Raw genomic sequence first — 11183 nt, forward strand, 5'->3', positions numbered from 1 at the left:
AAAAGGACTCCAATGGACATGGTCAATAAGCATATGGAATGGGAGACCACAGTGAATGTTACCCTACACCCACCAGGATGGTCCTGCTGTATCCTAAATAACTGAAGATGCGTTCTCAGAAAGATATCTGCATCCTTTCATCCATCCATCCATCCCACAGCAGGGAAGTCAAAAGAGTCCACAGGCAGGGACAATAGGAGCATGCTTATCAGACACAGATGCCGAAAAAGATACAAAATACCAATTGCTTAGCTCGTATGAAAGCAAAGAAAAATCACACAACCAAGATGCAAAATCATCAGTCAACAAGATCAATGCTGGATCACAGTGGATAAAGTTGCTGGCGGCACAAGCCCGATGGTTAAGGTTGATCCCTGGGATCTACAGGGTGGGAGGAGAGAACTGACTCCTGAGATTGCTCCCTGACCTCCATGCACATGCCTCACACTGAGAATAACTAAGAGACTAACACTATGATCCTATATACAAGTAGTCACAGAAACATAAAGCAGGAGAGGACTGGGGAGCATTTAAGTTGCCTAATGGGTAGTTTCAGGTTTTGCAAGGTCTGGAGGCCAGTTGTCCAGCTCCAATCTGCTAAACACTACTAAACTGTACTAACAATGGCTAAAGTTTCTGCTGAGTGCATCTAATCACAAAATGTTACAGTAGCAATCAACCAATCAATCAATTGAAATCTGTTAAGGACTCTATGTGAGCAAATGGTGTGTATACACACACAGGGAAGTAAGTCTGAAAATTGTCAATGGACGCTGGCCAGCCACGCTACTCTGAGGTCTACGCACACACCGGCTTTACAGAGATGTTACAGAACACCAACTCACTAAGATCCCTTCTAGACAGCAACTGAGCGATATGAACCCAAAGTTAAGGAGATCCGACAGTCATTTTATTCTAGAAACCGATTTTGCTATCTCCAAGGAGTAACAGAGGTGAAGACACTTGAGCAACAAGTCAGTCGCTAAACCATCATTTCCCCCAAAGGAAGCCAATAGCTGAAGGCAGGCTGGTGAGCCTGCCCAGCGGTGGACTGCGCCTGCTGCATGAGCAGGGTTTCATCCCTACACCCAGCTCCGGAAAGCTATCCTCTCACCTCCACATGCGCCCATGTGTAAATGGGATTGTTTAAACAGACAGCAATGCAGTAGAGCATTCGGTACTACTAAAGGATGCTTTGAGTGTTAGGACACAGTTCTCACTATGCATCATGGAAAACCAGTTGTAGACAGAACCAAGGCACAATTCCACAGCTGTATAAAGTGTACATATCGCTGATGCCCAGGTAAAGAGGAATCTGAGACATACGCCGGTAAGGCTTGTTAATGAAAAAGAACATTCCTCCCCGCCCGTCGCACTTGCTTTTCCTCAAAACTTAGTGAAATCCTTTGTATGCTTGAGAACTCAGGAAGAAACCACTGAGAAGAGATGTGGGAAGGACAGGCAGGTGACAGCTGCCCTTAGCAACCTAGGGCAGGTGCGAGGAGAGCCTCCTGTCCCAGGAAGAACTCAGGATCCCACCTGGATGGCTTATTTTGGTTTTGTCCTCTTCTTAACAATTCCATTTTGATCTATATTTTGGGAAGGACATACAAATATTAGCCTGTCAGAAGCACCTACATTACTTGCTTCAGCAACAGCATCTAAGGCATGGACATAACCCTGGTTGCTTCCGCAGCCCCTTAGCAATGCAGACATAAGCTCACATCAAAGGTCTTTCTGGTGGCTTAACATTCGTAGACAAACTGAACGGCACATGTCAGGATTGGAAAGTCAGTTCCCTTTTTAGTAGCAGGCCAACATCTGTCTGAATTCGCCAGTGTTCCATGCTGAGGAGTCAATCAGTGATTGTTGTCAAGACAGGTTTATCATTTGCTGCCCCCACTCCATTGCTTTTCAGTCATACAGTACCACTGGATTCCAGCTGCAGCTGAGAGTTCCAAGAATGAACCCTATCCAAGGCTTCTCTTCTGGTTGAGGGATGGTGATAGTCTGGCCATCCAATGAGCCCAGCACAACGAGCAGCCTTTGCAGGACATGTGGCTCACATCTGCATTCCCACCACTTTCGAGGGAGTATTCTGAGCTCCATACCAACCAGGGCTACAGAGTAAGAAGAATGTCTCAAGACAAGTAAATAAACGCCAGCCAGAATCCTTACAAGTCTCCACACAGGAGAGCTCAGCCTTGGTTTGTTAATGAGCCATTTCTAACATAGCTGGGGATATATTCCTTACCAGCCTGTTGACACAGCATGGAGAACTTTTAAGTATAAAAACCAAAGGGTCCTAATAAGAGGAAAATGGAGGCGCAGAAACCAGGTAAGAAGCCAGGATGAAGCTGGGATAAACCAGAGACAAAGGCAGGTAGACAGGCGTGGCGGCACACACCTCTAATCCCAGAAACACTTGGGAGGCGGTTATTAGTGGATCTTTGAATTCTAGGCCAGTCTGAGCTACATAGTGAGACCTTTCCTCAAAACACCAAAAGAAAAAGAAAAAAGTGTGGGTGAAGGGAGGCCCCCTTATCTGCTGTAAGCAGCATTTAACCCTTGGAGTCCCAGAAGCCTAGACAGAAAGCTGCTGGGACACCCCATCCTGGCTTCTCAGTACAAGTGAGATGTCATCGATAGACTGACCAAGAATACACACTTAGGAGCTGAGACAGCAACCGGGTTTGCAGCTCTGGGGGAGGAATAAGACCACTCCTCACTCTCTGCTTGGTCTCCAACCTACTCTTGTTTAAGACTCATCCTTGCCAAGACAAGTCCTATACAGAGCCTGGGGCTGCCCTCTGCTCTGAGCAAGCAGGCTCTAGTCCTAACAGACCCTGGCAGTGTTCTATTCTAAGCTTAAAATCTGTCTAAGCAACATTTTCCAGCTTTAATGACACACCACACAGTCAAATTCAGGGTAGGTTCGCTCCCATGATGACGTCAGCTACATATCCAGGACTGTTCACAGGCATGACCCACTCCCTGGATTCCAAGGGCTTCTGACCACACCCTTCTCATGGTAAAAAACAAAAACCAAAAACCTTAGTCATATACCAAAAGAAGCCCAAGCCCAGCTCCTTAGGCAGACAGAATTGCATGTACAGACTGAAGTCCCAAGCCCACACCCCAGCTTCCAAGAGTGAAAATATGAAAAGCTCATACCATATTAAGACATATTCCCCAAACTAAAAACCATACTGTTTGGAATACAATTTGGGAGTGCTCCAGATTATCTTCAGAATACTCCCTTACTTGCAGTGCCATTCTCCCACGTGACTGTGTCACGTCTGCAGCCATTGCCAGCTCCCAGCTCCTCCCCTCCCTCCCAGACAGTTGACAGGCTGCTTAGACCAGTTCTGCCTGGATGGCTACCTGCTCTAATTGCTTCAATGACAGCACTGGTGCAGTGCTTCTAGGCCTAACTATATGAAGGCAAAGTGACAGAGGTCGAGAATGTAACAGCCATGACAATTCTAAGGAACTTCAATCTCAAACCTTTATTTTGCTGTAAAGGGGAGAAAAATGATTAGTGGGTTTGTACACTTAACACTTTAGTACAAAGAAGTGGGTGTGGCGGACCTGCAGTTACAGCTTTCTTCACATTTCCCCATTCCAACGTGACCAGCACACACTACTGTTCCAGTGAGTGACCATACCAGGGTAACACCACTTTTAAGCACACTCACAAAAACACATATACAAGGTTTTCACAAATACACGAATAAACTGTTTTCAGAGCCAATTTTTACAGAGTTACCTATTTATAAGATGTTCCCCGGTACCCCAGTTTCACTTTTATTTCCCAGACTGCTTTGACTGACAGCTAACAGCTTCCCCCCTGATCAGGGATGGCTTTAAAGTGCCATTCAAGCCAAACCCACTGTATGTATTCAGTGCAACCTTGGCAAAGTACACGGATGAGGTTTTCTACCAAAGATCACAATGATCTCATAGCAATCCCAAGACCTCGTCCCCTTGTCACAATGACTGATTTGAAAGGTTAAATACGCAAACTCTGTTGTCTTCTGGCCAATTCCAGAAATTCAAGATGTGCTTGGAAGGCATGGCTCACACATTAAATTCCTGTACGTGTTGTGTAAGGCATGACTCCCATACTCAATCCCTTTAGATAACAGCATTGGAATTCTTAATCACAGTATGATGGAATTTCAAGAGACCCAGCAGTCTGCCAGCCTGCTACTAATGGCCTGAGAGCTTCAGTGTAGGCATTTACAAGCCCCTCCCCAGTTTTACTTCTTGGAAATCAGTTTCAGGCTCACCACACGCCCACAGGATGGCCTGGGTCAGGGTAATGACAGGGTAATAACCTACACAGCAACTAAGAAAAGCTTTCCACGTCACCCTTCCACATTCAACAGTGAAGCAAAACAATTTTGCTTTTCCCCCTTGTTGGATTTTGGTATTTTCCAACCAACTTCCCCTTGTTGGATTTTGGTATTTTCCAACCAACTTCCCCTTGTTGGATTTTGGTATTTTCCAACCGTCTCTGCATCTCAACAGTCACCTACATTAAGGATTTGCCATCACCTTTAGATTTTCTTGTGAGCTATTTAGTTCCCAAACTGTTACTCTCACAAACCCACATTCCCAAGCACATCCCTTACTGGCACCCCAACTCCTTTAATCCACCAATCCACCAGTGCCAAGCCAAGTCCTGCTAGCCCCAAGTCCCACATCTGGTGTCAAAAGTATTCCCAAGCTTGATCCAATAACGAGTTTCACCTTGGAAGGCCATGTTTTAGAGGACACTTGTCATCCTAGCAGGGCTGAAAATCCAGGCCAGCCTGGTATACACAGCCAGACCCCAAAGTCATATAAGCTAATGAATAAGAGACCAGACCACTGTTGCCACTCAGCAGGGTAGGGCTTGCCTACCACCCAGTACCAAATCCAAACCCATGGAGAAACTCCCATGGACCACTCACTGCAGGCCCACCATTCCCTCTTAGTTCAGACATCCCAGAGCCCAAATTAGATATGCCATCTACCAACCCAACAGAATTTGTGGCTAACTTGCACCTTCCCACACTTTTTTGTTGTTGTTTTTGAGACAGGGTTTCTCTGTATAGCCCTGGCTGTCCTGGAACTCACTCAGTAGACCAGGCTGGCCTCGAACTCAGAAATCCGCTTGCCTCTGCCTCCCAAGTGCTGGGATTAAAGGCATACACCACCACAGCCCGGCCCTTCCCACACTTTTAAAACACAAATCTCACCCATTTAACAACCAGCTCCATCTAAGTCTTTCCCACACCAGTCGTTTAAAACCCAACAGCTTTCCCCAACACCCAAAAGTTCTCAGTTAAGAATTCCTCTGACCAATGCAGAGGCAGGCAGGCTGCAGAAGCTGGGCGAGGTCACAGGGCTCCCGGATCTACAAGGCATCATGCTGTGCTGAAGTTTAAAGTGTCCTACACCTTAGGCAATCTTCTCGAGGCCAAGTTCGCAGTACAGAACTAGAAAGGCCACAGGCTTGTTTGGAAGATGCAGCAGCTTACCGCCTCTACCCCCAGGGAGAGGGGCGCCCGGTGGCATTCATGAATCCGGGAAAGAACGATGCTCCCAGAACAAGACCTGTGTCGCCGACGGCCCCTCCAGCTGGAAGCACCTACTCACCCCCCACCCCCTACAAGCTGACTTAAAACGACGGGCCTCCTGAGCACAGGGCTTCCTGAGAAAGACCTGGACACACGGCAGTGCAGCGTTTCCTAAGCCTCGGGAATTCACTGTGCAGGCATCAACTTAAGCTGCTGTCTCCTCCAGGGTGTGCCCTCCTGCACTGCTACGACTCACACTGGCAGGGGCTCCATTTCTCCTGGTGCCATCTGCGTGCCATGGTGAACACTATAGTAATAAACCATGTCCATGAAGCATTTGGGTGACTGGAACCTCGGCTGTGAGCCCACCCAAGGGTCCACATTCACGTCCCACCCTCTGTGAATCAACACCACCCCTCCCCGCCCAGTCAGGGTGTCCTCCGCTTTTACCAGTAATACCAAACTGCAAGGCCCAAGACTCTGGCACCGACGCCACATCTTCCCCAGGCTTACCAGATGACCCAGAGGCAAGGTTTTAAGTGACCCCTTCACCTCAGAGTGAGGGGGAAGAGTAGGGAAGAGTGAGACCACAGAAGAGGAAGCATGGAACCTAGGCAAAGTCCAGAGAGGGCACTGCCATCTGAAAAATAAAGTTGTGATCAATGCGACCCCAAGACCAGCGCCTTCAATCTCCGTGGTCCCCGCCTGGCAGACCTGTCAGTAAAAACAACTCCTTGTCCCTGCACAGCTACTCCTCCAGCCTCCCCTTGCAACCACTAGTGGGTGCAGACAGACCACACCCAAGTTACATACCACCCTGGGCCAGATGTCTGCCCGGCGAAGCTAAGTCCACTTTCCTGGATAAGACCAGGCCTCATCCCCAGGTGGGCTCACAACCCCTTATCTGAAAAAAAAAGGGGGTCTGCTGGTATTGTCAAGTTCAAAGCGACCTCCACTGTGCACCTAGTCTTGCCCCGCCCGCCGCCACCTGTCTGTCTACGATCTCCCGGGGCCTCAAGGGCCCCATTCCACCAGTCTCCACCAACTGCTCTGCCACTCAAGCTAGGACACTGGCCCTATGTAGGCCTGTGAAACTTGTGCCCTCCTCCAAGTCAACTGCCCCCATGCCAGCAGACCGCTGGGGTAGCCTGGTCTTGAAGGCTGCTGGCCCTGTATGGGTTGTTAAAGGCAGATTGGTAGCTGCCTTCCACATGGCCACTGTCCCAAAACCTAGTCTCCTTTATAGTTAGCCCTGCTCCTCCTCGAACCCCCATCCTAGTGGCTGCCTCTAACTGCCACCTCCCTCTCATCTGAGCCCTGAACTGGCCACTGCCTCCCCACCACTAGCCCCAAGTGTGAGCCCTCCTTGTCACTAACTCCTACAGGTGACGGGTACAACTTTTGCTTTTATAGCCTTGTGTCGCGTCACCCAGGCATTGCTAAACGGGACGATTCCTCCACGGACACTTAAAAAAAAAGTTCCTCCCCGACCTAGCCAAAAGGGCCCACGAGGGGCGGGTCATGGCCTCCGTCAACGGCCACTCCCTCAGATTGCTCAATGATCCTTTTCTATTTGGCGGTGCGTCATGGGATGAAGGACATCTGAAGATGGTATTTGGGAGGTGGCTACCACCAGGGATAAGTCCCCTTTACTGCTGGGTAGGCAGACCTGACTGCTTCCAGAAGGGTAGGGTCGGCTGTTGGGGAGTGAGGGCCACACCGACTGGCAGGGCATAAGGAAAAGTACACGGGTCGCCTCAGGTCACCACGCCTCGATGAGGCCAGAAAGTAGGGCCGGCAGAGCGCCTGGAAAATTCCACTGGTTGGCGGAGGGATCTCTGCGGTGGCGCATCGGTGGGTAGGGCGGGGCCCCGGGCGCATGACTTCTCGGGCGTTGCCGCTGCCTGCTCGGAGGGTGACGTCAGTGCGGGCAGCCGCAGGGTGGGGGTGGGGAAGAGCCAGCCCAGCAGCTTGGGTGGAATGTTGAATAGCGTCTAAGGTTAGTTAAAATTGGGAAAGGTGGTTGCGAGCTATGGTAAAGCAAGACTTTTGTATGACACACGTGTACATAGAATGAATGTGCGTATGTAATGTTTATGATTGAAGAGGACCCAGCACAGATAAGTGATTTTAAAAAACATTTTGCTTTTGGGTGTGGTATGGTGAGAAAAAAATGATATTTTTAAGCTGCGTTTCTCTGCGACAGTGTATGGTGGAGTCCAAGGAGTGGGTTTATTGACCACTGGGGGAGCCAGGCTGGCTGTCTACTCAGGGGTGGGGTCCAGCCCAGGTCCAAAAGCAAGGGTTTAGTGAGGGTTTTGAAAAGGGACATTGTCACCGCCTAAGCCCGTGAGGAGCCCGGACAGTCTGAGACCCCCACCCACTCAGCCCCCGACACGCGCCGTGAAGCATCTCCTCTGCTCTTCTGCCACCTGCCTCCACATACCCCACCGACCCCAAAATTTAAAAAGCTGGGGGATGGTCAAGTAATCAGAATGAAAAGGACAGCTGGCAGAACAACTGTCCGGAAGTCTCCTTCCAGGCTCAACACCCACACTGCAAACAAAACCACCCTGCGACAACAGGCTCCCTTAGCAACCCGGAGGAGGAAAGGAGGGGGTGGTTCTGCCTCTAGCATATGGAATCTGCAGGCGAGGCCCGGCCAAGACTGCACCTTTCTCTGTTCCCGGAAAACTCGTGACTCTCATATGACCAGGAGTACTGAGGCGGATTACTTGGCAAGCGCTGGCTCGCTCGCTGATTCTTCTGCCACGTAGATTCCTGCCCCTCACCCTTCTCCTAGGGCTGACCTTTTATTTATCTAACTTTTTTTTTTTAATTCCAGAAAGGGTCTCATATTGTCCCAATACTGGCCTGTTCGTCTTGGTCATCCTCCTGCCTCAGCCTTTCTAGTGCTGGGATTACATTTTCCACTGTGTCCGCCTTTGTCCCCTCTGCCTTATCCTGGCATCAGTTCCAGGCGTGGGTGGTGGGTGGCGTTCACTGCCTGCAAGAACAGGGTGTTGCTTGTCAAAATGTTCTAGAAAGCCAGGAGGTGGCTTCAAAACCAAGCCAGAGGGAAAGGCTCCCTGTGGCTTCGTAGGCCTAGACTGTGGAGTCAGTCTTTTCTGCCTTTGAGGTGCTTGGGCATTAATTGTTCAGCCACCTTATGAGTCGATGATGTTTTCTTTACCTCTGGTCTTAAAACTTCCCGTACATATTATTCCTCAGTCCCAGGGACAGCTTTTGAGACTTTTTTTGAATTAATAGGAATAGGGCTAACTGGTAGCACACAAAGCCTAGGGCTATGTAAGTTGGGTTGTTTTTTGGTTGCCTGGTCATGCACAAATGAAGCATTTGTGTGCTCGAAAGTCTGCGTCGGCCCAGTGACTGTCCCCAGTTCTCAAGGACAATATGGTAGAGTCAGAGGTTCCTGGTCTTCAAGGACAGTTTTCCTTGGAAACAGAATGTATTTGAGGTGAGAAGTGAGGAGGCCTGGGGCCAGGGCTGTGCTCACCCTGTGGACACACTGATAGATGACCTCCACCCCGCTAAAGGACAAGGGCAGAGCAGCAACTTCCCCAATCAAAACAAGCTATTCCCGGAGACTGCAGTAAACAGGCCTGTGGGTGGGGCTGAGGGTGGGGCTGAGGGGTGACAGCCTAACCTGCCCTGTTTCGGTGGCAAGGCCTTCCCAGCCAGCTATGGGATTCTGGGATGTAAAGAGCCAAGTGGGGTTCTCTCTGTGATGTCCAATTCCAGGTGGGGACCCATTCCCCAAGCTCTTTCTCAAGGACTTGGCAGCCCCTCACCCCCACCCCGCTGGCCTCCTCATCTCTGGAAGTCAGCTCAGGCCCGTTGTTTCCAAACACAGGCAGACTCAGGGTTTCCTACAGAAACTCCTGGGATAGTGAGAAGGGACAGTGCCCCAGCTATGCCCTAAAGGCAGGGCCATGCCAGTATTGCTACCACTAAAGAATATTCCAGAACTCCAGCCCCCGTCCTCCATGGATCCAGTTTCTAAGCTGTAGGGTTTTTAGGTTCCCTTGTGCCTCTCCTGGTGCCAGAGGCCCCTCTGCCTGGGCTCATTCACACTGAGCCTTGAGACATGTTGGGTCAGGAAACTGCACAGTCACTGTGCCCTGGCAGGAAGCCTTCCCATCCGGATTCACTGCCCTTGCAGGAGCTGGAACAGATAAAGAAGCACTGTCCCTAAACTTGCCAGACTCTTCTAGTGGGAGGGGCACTTCTCCCACCCTTCCCCCACTGTTTCACAAATCTGGACGCATACTGTTTTTATGAAAACAGATGTCACCCAGTGGCTCCTTGTCTCCCTATAATCCTCAGCTTCTGTAGGCCAGGGCTGCCAAGTCATCTCCCAAGTGAGCTCTAGCCATAAGTCAGCCAGTCCCGTCCCTTCCTCCAACTTGATCTGTGGGGGCAGGGTTTCTGTCTAGTGTGTCCTAGATCTCCGAGCCCACAGCTCCGGTTTGGATGATCTCACAGTTTCTATTTTCTAAAGGTCACTCTGAATCCTGTGAGGCTCTTGGTAAATATTTGTGGACTGACTCAAACAAGGACCTCAGCTCAGCTGCAGTGCATGATGTGAGCTCTAGGACCGAGGTGGTTGGGGTGACTGGGGGAGAGGGGGTCTGGGGGTGCTCTGAGGACCAGATGTAAGCAGGAGGGATTTGAGGAAGAGGGCATCCGAGGCGGAGGGGTTTGCAAGGCCAAGGAGATGAGCTGTCTTTGCTTTTATTTTCTTGAGTCCGTCTGGCCCAAAGGCAGGAGGGAAGGGAGTGTCCTCGGACAGCAGGAGGGCGCTCAGGTGTGGGACCCTGACTTTCCTGGGCATTGGAGGGGTCTGAGGGCTCCTTATCTCAGAAGCCCTTTGCTGGCCTCCTGGGTATGTGTAGGGGAACTTCAGCTAAGCCTCAGGCTGTGACCGTGACTTGCAGAAAATAACATAGATGGCATCAGCCCCAGTCCAAAGCTCCCCGGACTGTTTCTCACTAGTCCCCTGTACATTCCTGAGCACTTAGCCTGGCCCTGGCCCTAGGCTCTTGGGTTCCAGGCCTCTTTGTCCCTCCCCTTCCTGAACCTTTTCCAAGCTCACCTTTCTGTCACCATATTCTCTTTTCTCAGCCCCCATATCTCTGGGCCCACAGGAGCTCTGGCAGGAAGTAGGAATTGGTAGCCCAGCCGACAGGCTTCGTTTACCCTGGGGCTTCAGTAACCCCCCCCCCCCCATGATCCCTCTGGTGCTAGCCCACTAACAAGGCCTATAGTCCTGGAATCTTTGTCCTTTCCCAGCCTCCCCCACTAGCAGCCAGTTCCTGTAGGGCCATCTGCTAGCGTCATATTTCACCGGCTTCCAAAAGCCCTTCATCCTTCTCTAGGACCAGCACATAGGTCACTCTTAAATGAGAACATTCTCAGTCTAGGACCTGCTTGCCACTACAGGGATCCCACACACTGGCTCACTAGACTGTCCTTGAGCTTTCTACAACCCGGCTTTGGTTTGAGTGCCATCCATGAACAATCACAGAGGCAGGGCTTCTGCCAGCTGCACAGTGGGTGGTGTAACCACCCCTTGCTGATTCTGACTTTGTATAG

At 50.4% G+C, this 11183-nt stretch overlaps 1 long non-coding RNA gene across 1 annotated transcript; it reads right to left on the bottom strand.

Annotated features, from left to right (window-relative positions):
• Positions 1 to 3486: 3486 nt before the first annotated feature.
• On the bottom strand, positions 3487 to 7075 carry LOC116103417. Its single transcript, XR_004123471.1, has 2 exons — positions 6381 to 7075; positions 3487 to 6207 (listed from the first exon to the last, which is right to left on the bottom strand). It is a non-coding gene; the product is annotated as an uncharacterized LOC116103417 (long non-coding RNA).
• Positions 7076 to 11183: the final 4108 nt, after the last annotated feature.

Source organism: Mastomys coucha, unplaced genomic scaffold (genome assembly GCF_008632895.1).
Source record: "Mastomys coucha isolate ucsf_1 unplaced genomic scaffold, UCSF_Mcou_1 pScaffold21, whole genome shotgun sequence".
Taxonomy (NCBI): domain Eukaryota; kingdom Metazoa; phylum Chordata; class Mammalia; order Rodentia; family Muridae; genus Mastomys; species Mastomys coucha.